Here is a 9,978-nt window from a genome sequence, read left to right as displayed (position 1 = left end):
AGCAGTTCTTGAGGATGAGAAGAATTTCTCCAAGAATGCTCTCTTGCACTCATCCCAAGTAGTGATAGAGTCGCTGGGTAGAGACTTCTCCCACTGACGTGCCTTATCCCCCAAAGAGAAAGGGAATAACTTCAGCTTCAAGGCATCCTCAGACACACCATTGGTTTTTGACAACCCACAGTAGCTGTCGACCTATCCAAGTGATCAAATGGGTCCTCTAGAGCCAAGCCATGATACTTGTTGTTCTCGATCACGTTGAGGAGTCCTGACTTGACCTCAAAGTTGTTGGCTGCCACAGCCGGTGCTCGGATTCCCAGTCTATGACCATGAATGTTGGGCCGGTCATAAGTACCAATGGGTCGAGCTGCCCGCGGTTGGTGTTCTGCCCCTTGCGGTGGATCTGCCATATCAATATCCAAGTGTGCTTGGTGTTCTTCTTCTCTTCTAGCTCTAGCACACTCCCTCTCTAAAGCTCTGATGTCTGCTACTATTGGAACTAGGTTTGATGGACCCCTGCTCCTCAAGTTCATACACCTGAAAGTTAAAGGTAGGTGAAGGGGAAGAATCAGTAACATGTCAAAATTAAAATGACTTAGTCTCAAGCAAGTGACTAAATCTCAATGTTCAAATCTACTCAGAATTTGGCAACGGCGCCAATTTGATGTTAGGAGTTTTCAAGGCTCCTAAGACAAATGTTGTTGTATAGTGATTGTCGAACCAGTTCTGAGGGATATCAAAGCACTGAGAATGCAAGTGCTCACTTAATCTAAGTGCAACCAATGATTTAGATGAGTTTTAAATTACTACTAATACTAGAAAGCAATTACAGAATGATACTTTCTTGACTAAGGGAAAAGAGAACTCATGGGCATAGGGATTAGACCTTGGGTGATCAAGTATCGAACTAAGGATGGCAAATGATCAATCAAACTATCAACCTTAAGCCTAGACACAATTCTAAGCAAGCTCTATGTCTAGATAAATGTTCATTTGCTAACATATCTCAAACATCAAATGTCTTTGGTTGAATAATATGAAAGCAATCATTACTAACAAGTCTATTAGCTATCTTAGCACCTTTAACAACAAATGTCTTTGGCAAAATATACTAAAAGCCTAGGAGAGTTGTCTCAGGCATTTCATCAAACACCTTTCGGGTGGAAAATGCCTATTGATCAACTTTTGAGTGGCCAACTCAGAAGATGCATTGGGAATACTCTACTAGCAAGGAACAAGAATGATCTACACTAAAACATCCTAGAACTAACCTAATCACCCTTAATCTCCCTAACCCATGAATTCAAAAGGTGATTACTCACTAATCTCCATGATTCCTCTTAAACCCATATTGGATTTCAGATTAACCATGTAGAGAAATAGATAAGAAATCAACAAGAACACAAGATGAAAGCAATGAAATCTGAATCAAAAGAGGTTTTTTACTAGTTCTTCTCTCCAAAAAAAAAGATTATCTCTGGTGGCTTACAAAGGTCCTTAAAAACATAGGTTTTCAGAAGTAAAAATGTGCATAATGAAATGACCAAAAGACCCTTGAGAAATCATGAATTCGCCAAACAAATAGATGCGGAGCGACCTCGGCACGTCGCTGCGAGAGGTCGCTCCTGGGTCGTTTCTTCGCGAGCGACCTGGCTGTGTCGCTCTGAAGACGTCGTTCCCGGGTCGTCTCCTCGCGAGCGACCTGGCTGTGTCGCTCTGAAGACGTCGCTCCGGATCTCGTTGGGTGTCGTCTCGCCATGGAAACGCGAGCGACCTTGAAACGTCGCTCTGGCAAGTCGCTCTGGGAGGGGTGTCTCGCGATAGAAACGCGAGCGACCTCTCTACGTCGCTCTGGCAAGGTCTCTCCGAGATATGTGTCATAGCGAGTTCATGTAGCCGCTCCGGGAAGTCGCTCCAGGCAGTGCTCGTCCAAAGATCACTCTAATCACATCCCTTGAGTTCCAAATGTACCCAAATGTCTCCAGAAACTCCATGTGGTACTCCAATACCTAATAGAGACATATGTATGCAAAATGCAACCTATACATGGCTAAATCCTAATCTATATGATGAAAATGCACATGAATAAATGGATAAAGCAATGTGAATATGCAAGATATCATTTTTGTTTGTAATTATATTTATTTACAAAAGATATTTAGTCTTTATTTTTAAGCATATTGAGGATTTTTTTAATAAAAATTGTATGGGTTCTTGCGTTGTTTTATAATTTTTTTTTTTTTTGTAACACTTTGCTTTATAAATTAAATTTACAAATCTATAAAACCAAACATGGGTAGTCCGGCTACGCGAGCAAATTGTTTGATGTTCAATTGACATACACTTATTGATTCTTTATTTTCTTTCTTTGTATATTTAACCTTTGTTTCATTTTGGATGAAATTATTTTTTTTAAAAAAAACAATGATAAAGTTGTTCAAAATGTAAATAAATCTAGGTATCAAGTTGTGTGGAAAAAAGAATAATAATCCGAATGATGCATGAATTAAAGTCACTCCTCGCTGCATGCTTTTGCATGATCTCTTATTCGTCCTTTGAAATGCTTTATATATTCGATTGATTTGTTGAAGTAGAAATTTGTTGCTGGTGATGAACTGAATAGTAGTTTACCTGAAAAATAATGGATATTATTTTTCTGTTGAGAAAAAAAAATGTAGATCTGTATTATTTTATTGATGTGTTTAAAAACATTAATTACCTTGAAAAAGATCAGGAATTATGCTTGTGATGATGACAACTTTAAATTTCCTATTCTTCTTGCTTTGTAGGATGCTAAAATCTGCTGCTTGCTTGTCGCACAGTATGAGTTTAACCATTGTCGACCTGAAATATAGATGTATGTATGAAGAAAATTGCGATTTCGTTTTTACATATTGTGTTAAACTTACCTGTTCAGCAGTAGACCAATTGTGGCATCTGTATTGATTTCTGGGTGGTACGGATTTATTTTTTGTATTATGAGTATTTGTCCGACGACATCTGCACATTGTTTTTGAGTTAGAATAAACATCCATGTTTGTTTAATTGATATTGGGCTGAGTTATTTACCTGGTAAGTAGGTGGGTGTAGTGGCTAAGCGCAATCGATTTTTGTAATTCTGAGGAGAGAAATTGTGAACTGGAAATATTGGACCGATGTCCGTAACTTTCGACGTTGTTGTCTTTTGGTCGATATGAATGTAATACGGCAGTTGGGTGAGTTTTCATTGTCGTGAATTATGTATGACTGAAAATCTTGAAAATTCATATATATCTCCCTCGGTTAAATTTTTTGGGTCATTTGGCTGAATGTTTCCGGTGAGCCGACCTTCTAATAGTTGTCCTTGAATGTGAACAAATTTGTTGTGCTGAACCAATTAAGTAAATAGTGATTAGTTTAAATCAAATATGTCGGATTGCGAAATACATATATATATATATGTATATGTTAAAGTTATAATAAAAGGCTTACGTGGTGGTCGTAGCACATGAAGCCGATGCAAATTTGAGTATTATCTGTTTGGTGTTTTTTGATGTCCCAAATACTTCTTATACATACCATGATAGGGTGCACTGAAATCCCTTCTTGAAGTTAGTGGATTCTTTGAGGAATGTGTTGCATGTGAGATCTCACTGTAAAACATGCGATTTTAATTAAGGGCATACACTCTTTAGAACTTTACAAAAGAAACGATAAATTGTAATAAGTTACATATAGTTACAGCTATAATAATTATATACAGGGCTATATTTTCAATATTAACTTATTTGTCCTATAACATATATAATAGCTAGACAGTTAAAATATATATTTCCTCACAGATTAATGCAACCAAAACAAAATTTATAATTAGAATTATTGAAATGTTCTTTTATTTTTTCATATATATGTAGTTGACTATAATATTTTATAACTACAGCAAAAAATATATAAATTATATTTTACATAGTTGATCTCGAGATTAGAAACAATTATATTTTTCTTTTAATTTTTTTTAATTAGTATATTGAGTTTTTTGTTTCAAAAAAATATTTAGTTAACCCTATATATATATAAGACAAATAATAATATAAGAAAAAAATATAATTATATCTTACTAATATAATTATTTTTAAAAAATAATCACATTTTAACAGCATATTTTAAGAGATATTAAAAAATTTAAAATAAAATTTAACAACAAATATCTTTTGATCAAATAACTACAACATGAATAACTCGACTAATTTAACCTATATCTAAAACATAGACTTAATTACAATAAGAATATATAATTTATTTATTTTATAAAAATATATAATTATATAATAATAATTGATTTCTTTTATAAATTTTAATTATAGGATAACTTAAAACATATTAAGAAATGAAAAATAAATTATTAATTCAATATTAAAATTAATTCTTATTAAAAATTTATATATATGCTTGAGATTTTACAATATTATATTAGTTTTGATAATTTGCAACTATTTCTCAGTATTTTTTTATATTTAGTCTATACTTCTTCTTTATGTAGTTGTCCAGCCAATATTAATAAATAAAGGGTTTGTTTAACGTTTTGCAACCATGATAATACCGCCACAAAATGATTCAAACAACTATAAAACTTAGGAGTAGAGTCTAGCTTAAAAGTAACGAATAATAAAGTTACTTTGTTGTTTACAATTTACAGTTTTCAAGAGCAACATAGCATATTCAATACTCATATTGCGACGCAGAAAGAAACAATATTTTAATTATCATTCTTAAGGTTCGACTGGTGACTATTCTGGAAACAAGAGAAACAAATAAAAAAAGAACGTAAAGGAATAAAATTGCAGGAATGAAAAAGAATGGTTGTTCCTTCTCAAATTTAACAAGGAATACTTTTGTTCTTTATTTCTCTAAAAAAAAAGAATGGTAGGGAATAAAAAGAAAAGTTTATTCCTTGTGAATGGTGATATTTTTTAGGAACGTTAGGAAATGCATTATTCTTCGCCGTTCCCTGGTCACCATTCATACCCTTAGTATTATTCACATATATTTATTTTTTTAGATTAACTATTCATATACTCTCTCTGTTTTGTATTATACGTAATCTAACCATGGTTTCATTTCGATTGGACTTTGCAGAGAAAGAAGGGTAGATGAATTGTTTACCTGCAAGTGTTATGGCTTCTTCGAAGGGTGTGTTATCCATTCCTGACTTGTGCAGCGATTCTACAACCAACTCACTATAGATCAGGTATATCAGTATACGTATTTGCTTTATAATATGTTGAGTTAATAATGATCGTACTTAACCTACGGAGTCTCTGGAGGATGGTCGTGAGAAGATGGTAGAGAGCGTCTGTTGGCTTCGGCAAGGAGCTAGGTTTTCGGGAGAATTTTTTTTTACCAAGATATTAAGCAAAGAACTCGATTACTTATTTCAAAAGTAACATTTGTGACGAATATTAACTTTCCTTTTCACACGAAGATTGATGTAAATTTGGGATTGTGTAATGATTTCGTATAAATGCTGTAATCATGTGTACTAAGAAGATTTTGTTAGGAAAGTTAATGCTCCCGGACCAAGGTTCACAAATTAAAATTTGGTTATATAGTAATGATGCTGACTATATGTAATATGTCTGTAATAAAGTTTGCAAAGTGTGTCTTCCCTCACTTCGGATCATTACTCTAATCAAACCAGAGCGATTTCTTTCGAAAGATTATAACGCTACCTATGGAAAAGATCATAATACAATAAGTAAAATGCTCATAAGGATAAGATAAAACCATATAATGGAAATTGTATTAAAAAAACCTTAAACATAAAAGGTCAAAAGCCTGAAGTTTGAAATGAAAAGAACACATAGGCATTAGGGAAACTTAAAAAACACGACCTGAACTGCAGCTAAAACAATAACTGCGTAAGAAAATAAGTTGAAACCATATTAGCCACTCTTTGAACGCTTTGCTGCATCTGACTCAAGGATCTCAGCGGCTTTCCTAGCCCTATCACCTGCAGTATCTCCTAAGCCTCCGGAAGAACCAGATTCCTCACCTACAGCTGATGGAAGTGGAGCTTCTAGTGGGAGAATCTTGGTGACAGTTATGGACTGAGTCTTGCCTTTCAGATTATGATCCGATACTTTAACAACAAACTTGCGCGTCTGCCCTATTGTATCAAGCAAGGCTTGCGGAACCGGGACGCAATGTTCAGCTCCTACTCCATCATTAGCCTAACATCCAATCAAAATGTACGTGAGTTGAATTAATACATGATTCAGTGATGTTCTAACTACTTTGCCGTAACACAAATTTATTTGATATGTATAGACAGGTATTAAATTACCTCAAAGTACTTAGCAACTAATTCCGCTGCATGTTTCCCAGTCAACTCCTTGCCAGCATCACCAAGAATGACAAACACTGCTTGCTCACTCTTATCATACACAGAAATCCTCGTGAGGTACCTACAACGAAAAAGATTAGATATTAACGCTGAAAAAACATAGATGAAACTAAGACTCAACACTTACTGTGGCACTCCTGTGACTTCACTCTTCCCACACTTCTTATTGTTGCAAATAAGAGAAGTAGGCCCTTTGACAGCCTTGTTATTACATCCATCGCAGGAAATGTAATACCAAGCAGAACCCTAGACAACATCATCTATAGTTGCCATGCACTCAAACCAAGCAACCTTCATTGTAGAAAATTAAATAAACTTAATAAGTACCCAAGCATATGGAAACGGATATAAAAACAGAACAACTCTAGTACCTTAGAAGCTTCCTGCTTGATGTAAGAGAATAGCTCTTCAAGAGTCACTGTCTCATGCTTAGTAACAACCTCAGCAGCAATCCTATTAGCAATATCAGAGTTGGAACTCAACCTGAAAAAAAGAAAGGAGCCCAAAATATGTTAGAATGACGTACGAAATGTAAAAAAACAAAATTCGCATGACAAATAACTGAATACAGAGATGCATACCATTCAAGATAATCCTTGGTAGGCTGAACATCGGCATCCATAAACACACGAGACGATGACGAAGTGATAGCAAAGGTTTCTGCTAATAGCAAATGAACCGATGTGATTATCCAGAACATACATTGCCACTGCCTCATCTAACAATAAAAGAATAACCTAATACAGTTCCAACCGAATTACTACAAATAAGCTCTGTATATGAGTATGATGTCTAGTAGAGAAATGCTAACCTCCAAGATGTTTAGGGTTCACAGTGGTGACCAAAAGAACGCTTGGGATGCTTCCATACGACTTGAATTACTGGCAGAAGTCGGCTGCAACCTTGTCCCACAGATAAAGCTTCATCACCGGTCCGCTTCATAAAAAAAAGTATTAAAATTAACACACAAAACAATGAAAATGATTAGCAGAAGGACAAACTTACTCATGTGTCTGAACATGAACACATAGATGCTGCTTCTCTGCTATGGCATCTTCGTCAAGCACCATATGGTCCGTGATAGTCTGCCCATTCACCAGTTTCATATGACCAACGTAATCTGAGATATAACAATTTAAATTCGCAGACATCAATCATCAACTCTAATAATATACCAAACGTGCATATAAGAGGCTCATCTATTGTTCAAATACAACATTTACTCTAAATAGGTAGACATATCTTACCATAAAGATCACCCTTGGAGTCACAGTTGGCCTTAAACTCCTCGTAGCTGTGGAACCTGAACTTATCTTCTGGAATTAGAACCGGAGGGTTCTCAAGCACGGACAAAGAAGAATTCCAAGTGAATGAGACGGTAACCCGATACTGATCTTTGCTTCTGGATCCGAAAAAGTTGCTCAGTTTATACAAGGAACCAGCTATCAGATCAAATGTCCCAACACGTCTGAATGGAACAAAACCTTGAACAACAGTACCCTGACAATAAAATTAAATCATCGATTAATATAAGACTACCTCAATTAAGCAATTCTAAAGCAAGAGGAAAAAACTAAAAATTCCATACTCTCTCAATCGAGCAATATTAAAGCAAGAGGAAGAAATTAAAAAAAATGGACAAGCCTCTTCGTCGATAAGGAGCATCTCTTGTCCAATTAGCGTTTTTGTATTTGGATTGCGAGCCTCCCATAAGTGAATCAAACGAAACATCAACTCGGCTTCGCGTGGGCCGTGAGAAACATCTCTGAACAACATCACTTGGTCGCCATGCGCGGAGGAGAGAGCGGTAGCAGCGGTTGGGTACATCGGATTGGCAGATGAAACAGCAGCCTTCTTGTTAGGTTTCTTCAAAATCGCAGAAGAAGCGGTGGACTTCTCGTTTGATTTCACAGACGCAGAGGAGTCGACGGTCACAGAGGAAGCAGTGGACTTCCCGTTTGGTTTTGCAGACGAAGAGGAGTCGACGGTCTTCTCGCAGGTCTTGCGGTCGGTGGAGATCGAAGATTTGCCAGTGTTTTCCATCGCGATGAGTGTCTGAGAGAATCTTATCAACTTTGATGGAGTAATAAGCTAAGAAATCAGATCTATAAATAGAAAAATAAAGAAGAAGGCGAAAGGAATCCATTGAATGTGTTAAACCAAGGTTTGATTACAGGAGTTAGTGGTGAAGTTACTCAAGAAAACGGATTTGGATAAGAGAGAGAGATGGAAGAGCAGGAAGACGAAAGGAGGGTGAAGAACAAAATTAGGGTTACGACAAAGGGGACAGGTCGCGTAACACGTCGGTATTTCATCTCCTGAACGTGGGCTCAAAAACATTCATACCATACAGGCCGGAAACATCGAAGCCCAAACCAAAAGCCCAAACAAAGTTAACTCGACGATGACGTGGCTGTTTGCTGCATTACTATTGGTCGTTTTTTGTATCCGTCGTGGAGGGCTCTATAGGGCTTTATATTGTGCTTTTAGTATAGTTTAGATTTCTTTTTCTACAGAAAACGGATCTACTCCAATAAATCTCATGTCACATTAAACTCTTTGCAGAATTGACAGGATGAATCACTCTCCAGTTCCTTCTCCATATCACCGTGTAGAGACAGTCACGAAAGGCTAATTAAGAAATAAATGCTTATCGCGAAACACTTTGGGGAACCACACTCTAGAAACCCTTCAACCAGTGTCAAGAAAATCTCTATTATTAAAACATAATCCTCTCTTTAGACCAAGTTTTTTTTCGTAAATTTTTAAATTTAATACATTCTTCTAATCTCTATTATTAAAACAGAATCCTCTCCTTAGACCAAGTTATTTTTTTTTGTAAATTTTCAATTTAATACATTCTTCTAATCTATAGTTAAACTTACCCAAAATCATTAGTATTCGTTTCCTTTTGACATTATTACAACAGTGATAGGATTTTAAGTTTCTGAACTAAAAAAGATTTAAAACGAATCTTTTTACTGTTTATCTAATCTATTTAATTGGAATAAGGTATGTATCTAAATCCTGCGCTTTATACTAAGAAAAATTGTAAAAAACACCACCACTTTGCATGTTTACACTAACCAATTTTACTTTCACTTTTAATGAGGGGTAAAAGACATTTATAACTTTAGGGTTAACTAATCTAGACTAATGGTTTAAAGTTGAAGGATGTGTAATATTTTCGGAATGTGAAATTTTGGTATTCTAATAAATATATAAATAAATACTTAAAAAATATAAAAAAATTTTAAAAATAGTTTCAAAAATAATTTTCAATTTCAAAAAGAAATTTTGAAAAAAAAATTCGAAAAAATAAAATTCAAAAAAGACATTATAAAAAAATTGGATTTCGAAAAAGTATAGTTTGAAAACATAAAAAAAATTATCTTTATTTTTATTTATTTTATTTTTAATTATTTAAATAATTAATTATTTTATATATAATTAAATATAGAACAAGGGTATAAAACTTGTTTTTGTGCATCCATAAAAACCTAACTGAATGTATATTCAGTAAAAATGGAGTCCTAAATTTTAAATGAAAAACGGGGAGCCCAAAGCAGCTACCTCTTTCCAATAAGGGTGAGCATCTC

General features: G+C 34.9%; 1 long non-coding RNA gene across 2 annotated transcripts; it reads right to left on the bottom strand.

Moving 5' to 3' along the window:
* Positions 1 to 5,725: 5,725 nt before the first annotated feature.
* Positions 5,726 to 9,669, bottom strand: LOC111214397. 2 transcript variants are annotated; one of them, XR_007320374.1, is made up of 6 exons: positions 7,627 to 9,669; positions 7,385 to 7,499; positions 6,751 to 7,315; positions 6,507 to 6,670; positions 6,320 to 6,440; positions 5,726 to 6,206 (listed from the first exon to the last, which is right to left on the bottom strand). It is a non-coding gene; the product is annotated as an uncharacterized LOC111214397 (long non-coding RNA). The 2 variants fall into 2 exon arrangements; XR_007320373.1 differs by having other exon boundaries at positions 6,751 to 7,499.
* Positions 9,670 to 9,978: the final 309 nt, after the last annotated feature.

This window comes from Brassica napus, chromosome C3, assembly GCF_020379485.1.
Source record: "Brassica napus cultivar Da-Ae chromosome C3, Da-Ae, whole genome shotgun sequence".
NCBI classification, from domain to species: domain Eukaryota; kingdom Viridiplantae; phylum Streptophyta; class Magnoliopsida; order Brassicales; family Brassicaceae; genus Brassica; species Brassica napus.
This window is presented reverse-complemented; position numbering and strand designations above follow the sequence as displayed.